At 50.4% G+C, this 8,925-nt stretch overlaps 1 long non-coding RNA gene across 1 annotated transcript; it reads left to right on the top strand.

Moving 5' to 3' along the window:
• The first annotated feature begins 5,917 nt into the window (after positions 1–5,917).
• LOC311526704 lies at positions 5,918–8,639 on the top strand. The gene is made up of 3 exons (XR_014713102.1): positions 5,918–5,949; positions 6,633–6,809; positions 8,466–8,639. It is a non-coding gene; the product is annotated as an uncharacterized lncRNA (long non-coding RNA).
• Positions 8,640–8,925: the final 286 nt, after the last annotated feature.

Genomic DNA, 8,925 nt, shown 5'->3' with positions numbered 1-8,925 from the left:
AGATGTCTTCCAGTTACAGCACAATGGCATTTAGGGATGGGGCAGCTTGCCTGCCTCCTCCCCACTCTGTTCCCGGTCGATGCTGTTTCTGTGAGCTCTGAAGTGGCGTGAGCAGGAAGTGCGCACCAACATGAAGTGCTCGGTGGAGCGCAGGTGACAGGGGTGCAGTTACGTGGGAGGGATTTGCAGGGGATAAATCCACGTTTCTTCCTTTTAAGGCCGTGCCACCTGCAGTGCCTCAGGGGACCCGCATTACTACACGTTTGATGGCAGAGTTCACCATTTCATGGGAAACTGCACTTACACCCTCTCCAAAGTGTGCAACGGCTCCAGGGGGCTTCCACCCTTTGACGTGTCCACCACCAATGAGCACAGGGGCTCCAATACCAAAGTTTCCTATGTAAAGTCGGTGCACGTGGATGTCTATGGAACTCAGATTTCCTTGCTGAAGAACAGGAAAGTGACTGTAAGTGAAATGTTATTTAAAAGGAGTATTTTAATCATCTGACATGCTTAAACTGAGACCTGCAAAAATTGAGACATTTGATTGGACGTAAAGGTCACATGGTGAGTTTCTGTTTTCTCATTGGTTGGGTGTGCTTCTTAGAATGAGGCTTCCCCGGAGAATACTCAGGATTGGCAGTTGAAAATGGCTTTCTGTGAACTTTCTCTCAGATTTCCTCCAAATTCCCAGTGTGAATGAGAACATTCCTGCCAGTGAACTCGTTGGCTAGACTATTCACGGGCGATTCCCTGGGAATTATGGGGGTACCTAGTCGTGACCAGACTTTCCCAACGTGTTATTCAGGTGAATGGCACCAGAAGGAACCTGCCCGTGGTGATTGAAAACAAGATCAAGGTCCAGATCAGCGGGCGCTACGTGCTTTTGGAAACTGATTTTGGTCTCTGGGTCAGATTTGACGGCAATCACTATGTGGAGGTCTCAGTGTCCGGTTGTTACAAGGGCCAGCTCTGTGGCCTGTGTGGTGAGTATCCCTGTTCTTGAGTACCGTCAAGTCATACGATCAGAAGATTTTCAGTGGATCATGCAGTTTGGGGATTGGTTGGTTTTTTTGTCCCATGTTCTGTTTATCCCAGAATAATCTAGTCTGTCTTGTGTGGACTGCGATGTCGGGCACTGGACTGAAGGAACCATCATTGTCCGGGTACCTGGCAAATGTAACTTACAAGAAATCTGGTTACCCAGGCGTTAACTCTCGTGTCAGAAATGACAACTACAGATGTCATTTTTAACAGGAGAGGAATCTCACATTCAACACATTCATAAGCTGCAGTCTAAATATTATCGCAGTCCTACCCTGGATGCCTCTGGTCCAGGTCCCCTCGTATCTTTTTTCTCTTATTTGCATTGAAGCATGTCTGTCCCTCTTTGATTGGGGCTTTTCGGCCTAATCTGTGCTTTTCATTTCTTTCAACTTGGAAATGAGAATAAAACTTTCAGGCCCTTCTTGTGGGTCAGGATAGATTTCCAAGTCCCTGTTTAGGAGCCGTCCTGAGCTTTTCTGCTGTGCTCTCTTGTTCCTTGCACTCGCAGAAGCATACTGTCTCCGCACTGTCGTAGTCACAGTCCGAGCACAGGCAAAGGCTTCTCTGATCACTGAGCCTTCTTTTTAGAGCTGTTTTTAGTTGTCCAGCTGCAGTAGAAGGTGGGTCTGCTGCAAGACAAAGCATTAGAAAATGGTCCTCTGGGGACCAGTGCTGAAGTAGCCGAGAAGATGGAGTAGATAACCCAGTGTATGTCCTTTTCATGTTTAATCTCCACAATGCTTTGGTATTCTTTGTCAAGCGTAACCAAATGTTGGGTGCCGTGCAGGATACAAATCGCAGCGAGCCCTTGAGAGTCCAGCAAGACGGAATAGAGCAGATGCCAGAGAGAGGTCAGAGACATGTATTTGATGCATGTAAGAGACCCAGTTCTGATCTAGTGACACAGCAAAGGAGACTCCAGGTTAACACACGTGGGTGATGAGTGAGAAACTCCGCTCTGAAGCAAGCAGAGACCAGTTAGATTGCCAGGAGACAAGCCTGGCAATACTTGAAGCTCAGCAGGTTCAACAGGGATGTATCAGGGCTGCTTCCCTCCTGAGCACCCACTGTGGCTATGAGAAAAGGAGGACTTGTGGCACCTTAGAGACTAACCAATTTATTTGAGCATAAGCTTTCGTGAGCTACAGCTCACTTCATCGGATGCATACAGCGGCAAATACAGTGGGTAGATTTTATATACACAGAGAACATGAAACAATGGGTGTTACCATACAGACTGTAACGAGAGTGGTCAGATAAGGTGAGCTATTACCAGCACGAGAGCGGGGGCATGGGGGAACCTTATGTAGTGCTAATCAAGGTCGGCCATTTCCAGCTGTTGACAAGAACGTGTGAGTAACAGTGGGGGGGTGAAGGGTGGGAATAAACAAGGGGAAATAGTTTTACTTTGTGTAATGACACATCCATTCCCAGTCTTTATTCAAGCCTAAGTTAACTGTATCCAGTTTGCAAATTAATTGCAATTCAGCAGTCTCTCGTTGGAGTCTGTTTCTGAAGTTTTTTTGTTGAAGTATGGCCACTTTTAGGTGTATAATCGAGTGACCAAAGAGATTGAAGTGTTCTCCCACTGGTTTTTGAATGTTATAATTCTTGACCTCTGATTTGTGTCCATTTATTCTTTTACGTAGAGACTGTCCGGTTTGGCCAATGTACATGGCCGAGGGGCATTGCTGGCACATATCACATTGGTAGATGTGCAGGTGAACGAGCCTCTGATAGTGTGGCTGATGTGATTAGGCCCTGTGATGGTGTCCCCCGAATAGATATGTGGACACAGTTGGCAACGGGCTTTGCTGCAAGGGTAGGTTCCTGGGTTTGTGTTTTTGTTGTGTGGTGTGTAGTTGCTGGTGAGTATTTGCTTCAGGTTGGGGGGCTGTCTGTAAGCAAGGACTGGCCTGTCTCCCAAGATCTGTGAGAGTGATGGGTCATCCTTCAGCATAGGTTGTAGATCCTTGATGATGTGTTGGAGAGGCTTTAGTTTGGGGGCTGAAGGTGATGGCGAGTAGCGTTCTGTTATTTTCTTTGTTGGTCCTGTCCTGTAGTAGGCAACTTCTGGGTACTCTTCTGGCTCTCTCAATCTGTTTCTTCACTTCAGCAGGTGGGTATTGTAGTTGTAAGAACGCTTGATAGAGATCTTGTAGGTGTTTGTCTGAGGGGTTGGAGCAAATGCGGTTGTATTATAGGGCTTGGCTGTAGATGATGGATTGTGTGGTGTGGTCTGGATGAAAGCTGGAGGCATGTAGGTAAGCATAGCGGTCAGTAGGTTTCTGGTATAGGATGGTGTTGATGTGACCATCCCTTATTAGCACCGTAGTGTCCAGGAAGTGGATCTCTTGTGTGGACTGGTCCAGGCTGAGGTTGATGGTGGGATGGAAATTGTTGAAATCATGGTGGAGTTCCTCAAGGGCTTCTTTTCCGTGGGTCCAGATGATGAAGATGTCATCAATGTAGCACAAGTAGAGTAGGGGCCTTAGGGGACGAGAGCTGAGGAAGTGTTGTTCTAAGTCAGCCATAAAATGTTGGCATACTGTGCGGCCATGTGGGTACCCATAGCAGTGCCGCTGATTTGAAAGTATACATTGTCCCCAAATGTGGAATAGTTATGGGTGAGGACAAAGTCACAAAGATCAGCCACCAGGTTTGCCGTGACGTTATCGGGGATCCTGTTCCTGACGGCCTGTAGTCCATCTTTGTGTGGAATGTTGGTGTAGAGGGCTTCTACATCCATAGTGGCCAGGATGGTGTTATCAGGAAGATCACCGATGGATTGTAGTTTCCTCAGGAAGTCAGTGGTGTCTCGAAGATAGCTGGGAGTGCTGGTAGGGAGTCTACATAGCGAGACAATCCTGCTGTCAGGGTGCCAATGCCTGAGATGATGGGGCGTCAGGGATTTCCAGGTTTATGGATCTTGGGTAGCAGACAGAATACCCCTGGTCGGAGTTCTCGGGGTGTGTCTCTGCGGATTTGTTCTTGTGCTTTTTCAGGGAGTTTCTTGAGCAGATGGTGTAGTTTGTGGCTATGCGCACCCCTGTCTGGGGCTAGTTTTTAAAAAGAAACAGTGCAAAGCTGAGGTCCCTTCCAACCCTGATATTCTGTGATTCTATGATTCTTCTTCCACATCCGGGGCTCTCCTTCTGTGCCCATCTGCTCCTGGGGAAACTACTGTTCCCAGTCCTTCACAGCTGGAGCTCAGCCTTCTTGCTTTGGCTTCCTTCTCCTGTCAGCCTCTCCCTGTTCTGAGGGAGAAGGCAGTTGGCTGGAAGAGAGAGGAGCCCTGCCCTGCTCTGCACTACAGGACTCCCAGGCTCGGTCCCTTACAGGGGCAGCGTCCTGGGTTTTCCCATCCAACTACTCATTCCCTAGGACCTCTTCCTCGCTTCTGGCTTAGGCCATTTCCTTTGCCTTTGTTCCTTCCTGTATTCCTGGAACGGGGTCTTCTGGCTGCCTCTAGGCTTAAAGGGCCAATGGACCCCGATACGTGGAATAACAGTCCGGAAGCCCAGATGCTTTTCAGAGGCTCATCCACATTTCTCTGGGATGAAAATTGAGCTTTGAAAATTGGACTGCTCGAGTTTAAGGCCAGCAGGGACCACACATCATCTACTCTCACCTCCTGTAGGTCAGGGGCCACCAACGCCACCCAGCCACCTGCACAGAATTAAATTACCTGGAATTAAACACCTGGAATTAAATTGTAAGAGTAGGTTGTGTTGTGAGTTTTCTGGTTCTCCCTGGATCTGGATGGACTGGAAATTCCCCATGGGATGACGTCTCCTTGAGTGTTACCCCCAGGGCTTCTAAGCCTCGGAAATGATAGAATTTGAGTGTAAGGGTGCGGGTTAGTTCTCATTGTATTGTCACCCATTTACCCGAGTCACCGTGTGATCTGACACAATCGGAACGCCAAACCATTTGCTCCAAACTCACAGACCCCTACCATTTAATCTCCCATGGAATCTTCCTCAGCTGTGAGCAGTGCGGTGTCTGAGCCGCGTAGGGAGCAGTTCGTACTCCTTCCCGGAGTGGACACTGGTGCACATACACGCTAGCCGGTTCATTAAAATGTGATTGACAACCACACGCTAGTGTGCATTGTGGAGTTGTGAATTTCAAGTAATCTACACGGTTTTCATTTTGGATAGGTAATTACAACGGCGATGCAAAGGATGACAACCTAAAGCCGAATGGCAGCATTGCAGGAGATTCCACGGAGCTTGGAGAGAGCTGGCTGGTGGCAGAGAATAACACCATGTACGTACAGCAGGACGCTAATCAGGGGTCTTTGCTACAAAAGCTCTAGGAAAGCGTGCTGCCTACTCAGCCGCAGGGCGCCCATCCAGGGGTCCACCACCTCGGCTCCTCCTGGGGCTGAGCACAACCATCCTCTCCCGTACACCCAAGAGCCCCCTCCCCAGCTGAGCATAAGCAGGCGGTGAGTGGCTGGCCTGCTACCATCTGCCTTCGCAGGTCTGCTGTCCCCCAGTCCAGGAAGACCTGCTGGTGGGTGGGAGGTCACTTGCTGTCCCAGTCAGGAGCCGGACCGATCCACTGGTTCCCGCAGCAGCGTGTTCCACCCCTCATTCAACTCCGTCTGAGTCGTGGAGCACCCCAAGGTGCCCAGTGCGGGAATGGGAGCCCCCTCCTGTGGTGGGGGAGGTGGGGGCAGAACGCAGCCTTTCAGGGAGCCTGGATTCCGCTCTGTGGCTGGGCAGACGTGGAATCGTCCTGTCCAGATCTGGCCCGGGGAGATAAAGAAACATTCATCAGAAACTTTTCTCTCTCTTGCCAGATGCTCCCCTGACCAAGTGCTGGTCTGTGACCCCCAGCTGGAGAGCGAAGCGAGGGAGGGCACAGCTTGTGGCATGATCACCGACCCGACAGGTACGATGCCCGTGGCTGAGTCCTGGGCGAGCTGATTGAAATCACTCCCAATGACAGCCTGCCCTTGCCTTCGTCCCGACCTCGCTCCCTGGGACCACGGCCCCGAGTCCCCAGGGACATGTGTATGGCCCCCAGTGCGAAAAGCTGAACTAGAAGCCCCAGGAGTTGCCCTGAGTTACCTGCTCGGACTGGATCATGCACTGAGATGGCACCAGGATGTGACGATTATTTGGGCATTGCACTTCAAGGGCCTCGTTCTGCCGCTCCTGCCCACACAGAGCTCCCATTAATTTCCACTCTGCTGCAGCAGAGACATAGTGTGGTGGTCCCCATTGCCCGCTTTCTTACAGGGGTAGCTGAAGTGCTTTAGGCCTTCCCTCCTCCGGAAACAGTAACTACCAGGGCGTTGCTAGCTCTCTATCAAGAACAAGGGTGTCCGCTTTGAGTGACGTTGTACTTACCCTGCAAATGGTAGAGACAGGCCTAAGCCAAACTGAGCCAAATCTCATCAGTGTTTGGGTGTATTCAGCTCCAGGTTTGGTCTGGCTGAGTCTAGCGAGCTGGTCAGCCTACACTGGCCAGGGAGCACTGACTCCTTGCCATGACAGGGGATGGTTAGTGGCACCGCTCGGCTTCTTCCATCTTCCCTTCTGTGATTCTGTTTCTTTCCTGACTTAACATAGGTATCTTCAAGGACTGTCACGCCAAAGTAGCTCCAGAGATTTTCTTGGAAAACTGTGTTTACGACATGTGTCACACGAAGGAGCCGACAGTGTCCTTATGCAATGGGCTGCAGGCTTATGCAGAGTCGTGCACAAATGCTGGGATCTGCAGAGAATGGAGAAATAATACTTTGTGCCGTGAGTGTTGTAATTGATCTCTATTAAGTTCTGGAATTCAACTTTCATCATGCAAGAAGCTCTTCAAATTAGAGCTTCCTCTATTCCCTGACGGCATGCACTTTCCTCTTCTGTCATGCTTTGAGGGTGGTCTCTCCGTTCTCTTGCCCTGAGTCTGGTCCAGTTCTACACTGGATCCTGCCAGGTTAGGTATAATATTCAGACTGAATCTGATCTAGCCTCACAAAGCATCTAAGTATTAATTTGTCTGAATTTAGCGCTGGTAAAGTAAGAGCGCCTGAGAGGTTGAAATGCTCTGTTTATCCAAAGAGCGTCTCCAGTCTGGGGAGCTGCCGTGGAAGAAACAGTAGCCGCGACTCGAGTGAAACTCCCCACAGTCCCTTCTCTTTGTAATTGTTAGGAAGGAATGTTAGGTCCTTGTGAAAGGTACTAGCCTGGCAGTTTTAGAGGAAGAGGGTCTGTGTCTTTGCTCACTTCCATTGGTGCGAATCAGCAGTAGCCACTGAAGTCCATGGAGGTACTCCAGTGTAAAGCTGGAGTCAGCCAGAGGAGAATCAGGGCCACCATTGCTCCATTAGCCCTTAGAAGATCTGCTGCCCAGGAAGCAGCAGGGCGACCTTCCCCACCTTGTGTGCACGGGCTGCATGAGCTCTGTTCTGGAGAGGTCCTCTTGAGGCAATAAGCGGTCCCCATTGGAAGGGCCTTCTCGGAACCGAGCCATGTGCCAGCAAACTCAGGATCCTGCCTCTGACGGCCCCCATCATCAGCTGCTTCAGAGGAAGGTGCAAAAAACTCTGCAGTAGGAAGATTTGGGGCATTGTACCCCCACTAAAGTCTCCTCCTTATCCCTAAATTGTTCGTATGATTTCTTCTGTATATTAGAGCAGCACCTATGGACCCCAGCTGAGATGGGGGCCCATTGCTCTGGGTACTGTCTAAGCAACAGAGGACAGCCCCTGTTCCGAAGCCCCATTCCACACTGTCTAAGCAAGACAGGCGCAGGCTGCGGGAGGGAGTAAGACACAAGCAGAGTGAGCAGGGGTCTGGATTGTAAATGACCTGGGCCTGCCACAATTGGGTTGGTTGGTTTGGTTTGTCGGGAGGGGATTAGCTGCAAAGGGAGGAGGACGGGAGAGGGGACAGTGAAGGGAGGAGGTTGGGGCAGAGGGGAAGGCCAGGTGTGCAGAGGGCAGGGGAAGTGTGGAGACTTGGAGGGAGTGAACGGCCAACCAGCAGAAGGACAGGACTCTCTAGAGTCAGAGCGTGGAAAGCCACTGGACACCGATGACCCATCTCGGCTGCTTTCCACGGGCCACCAGCCAGCTGTGCGCTGCGAGAGACAAGCCACCGGAGGCGCGTTTCAGCCGACGTCCACGTCAATAGGTGAAAGGCTGGACTTGTATCCTGTTGCCTATTTCCGATCCCTGGATACAACCGGTCCCCAACCAGGCATCATTAGTCTGTCTGTCTGTCTGTCATTCCCTGCACAAAGGCTTTCCACTCTGTCCCTGGAGAAAAACCTCAGCACAGAGCAGTCACCATATGCAGAGCTTTCTAACCACCCTTTGCTGTCCTGGAACAAAGAGGGGAAGTTTTAAGAGAATTGCTTTGGGATCTTTTCCTTTCAGTGATGTGGGTTTTTCTTCTCACTTGCAGCAATCTCCTGTCCGGGAGGAAGCCAGTACAAGAGCTGTGGGAGCAGGTGTCCTTCCACCTGCGTGACTCCCTCTGCGTTTAGCCCTTGCAGCTCCTTACCAGTGGAAGGCTGTTTCTGTAACGAAGGCTACGTTCTGAGTGGAGACACCTGTGTGCCGGAGAGCAGCTGCGGTTGTGTGGATGGCAACAACCACTATCATCAGGCAAGTTACCCGCGCACCTAGACACAGACACAACAACCCCCAGATTCTTTCACTGTGACTGTAACTGATCATAATTAATGAAGAGAGACTAACTTCCTCTGGGCTCAGGTCAGTAGGTTGTGTGGATCTAATTGTTCATGTAAATAATAACCATTCCTAGCTCTTGTCAAGAGCAGATCTCAAAGCGCTTTACCAAGGAGGTCGGTATCATTCTCTCCAGTTTACAGAAGGGGAAACTGAGGCACCGAGCGGTCAAA

Source organism: Lepidochelys olivacea (assembly GCF_965140295.1).
Source record: "Lepidochelys olivacea isolate rLepOli2 genome assembly, chromosome: 9".
Lineage (NCBI taxonomy): Eukaryota > Metazoa > Chordata > Testudines > Cheloniidae > Lepidochelys > Lepidochelys olivacea.
The sequence above is the reverse complement of the archived record's forward strand: the minus strand, read 5'-3'. Positions and strand labels throughout refer to the sequence as shown.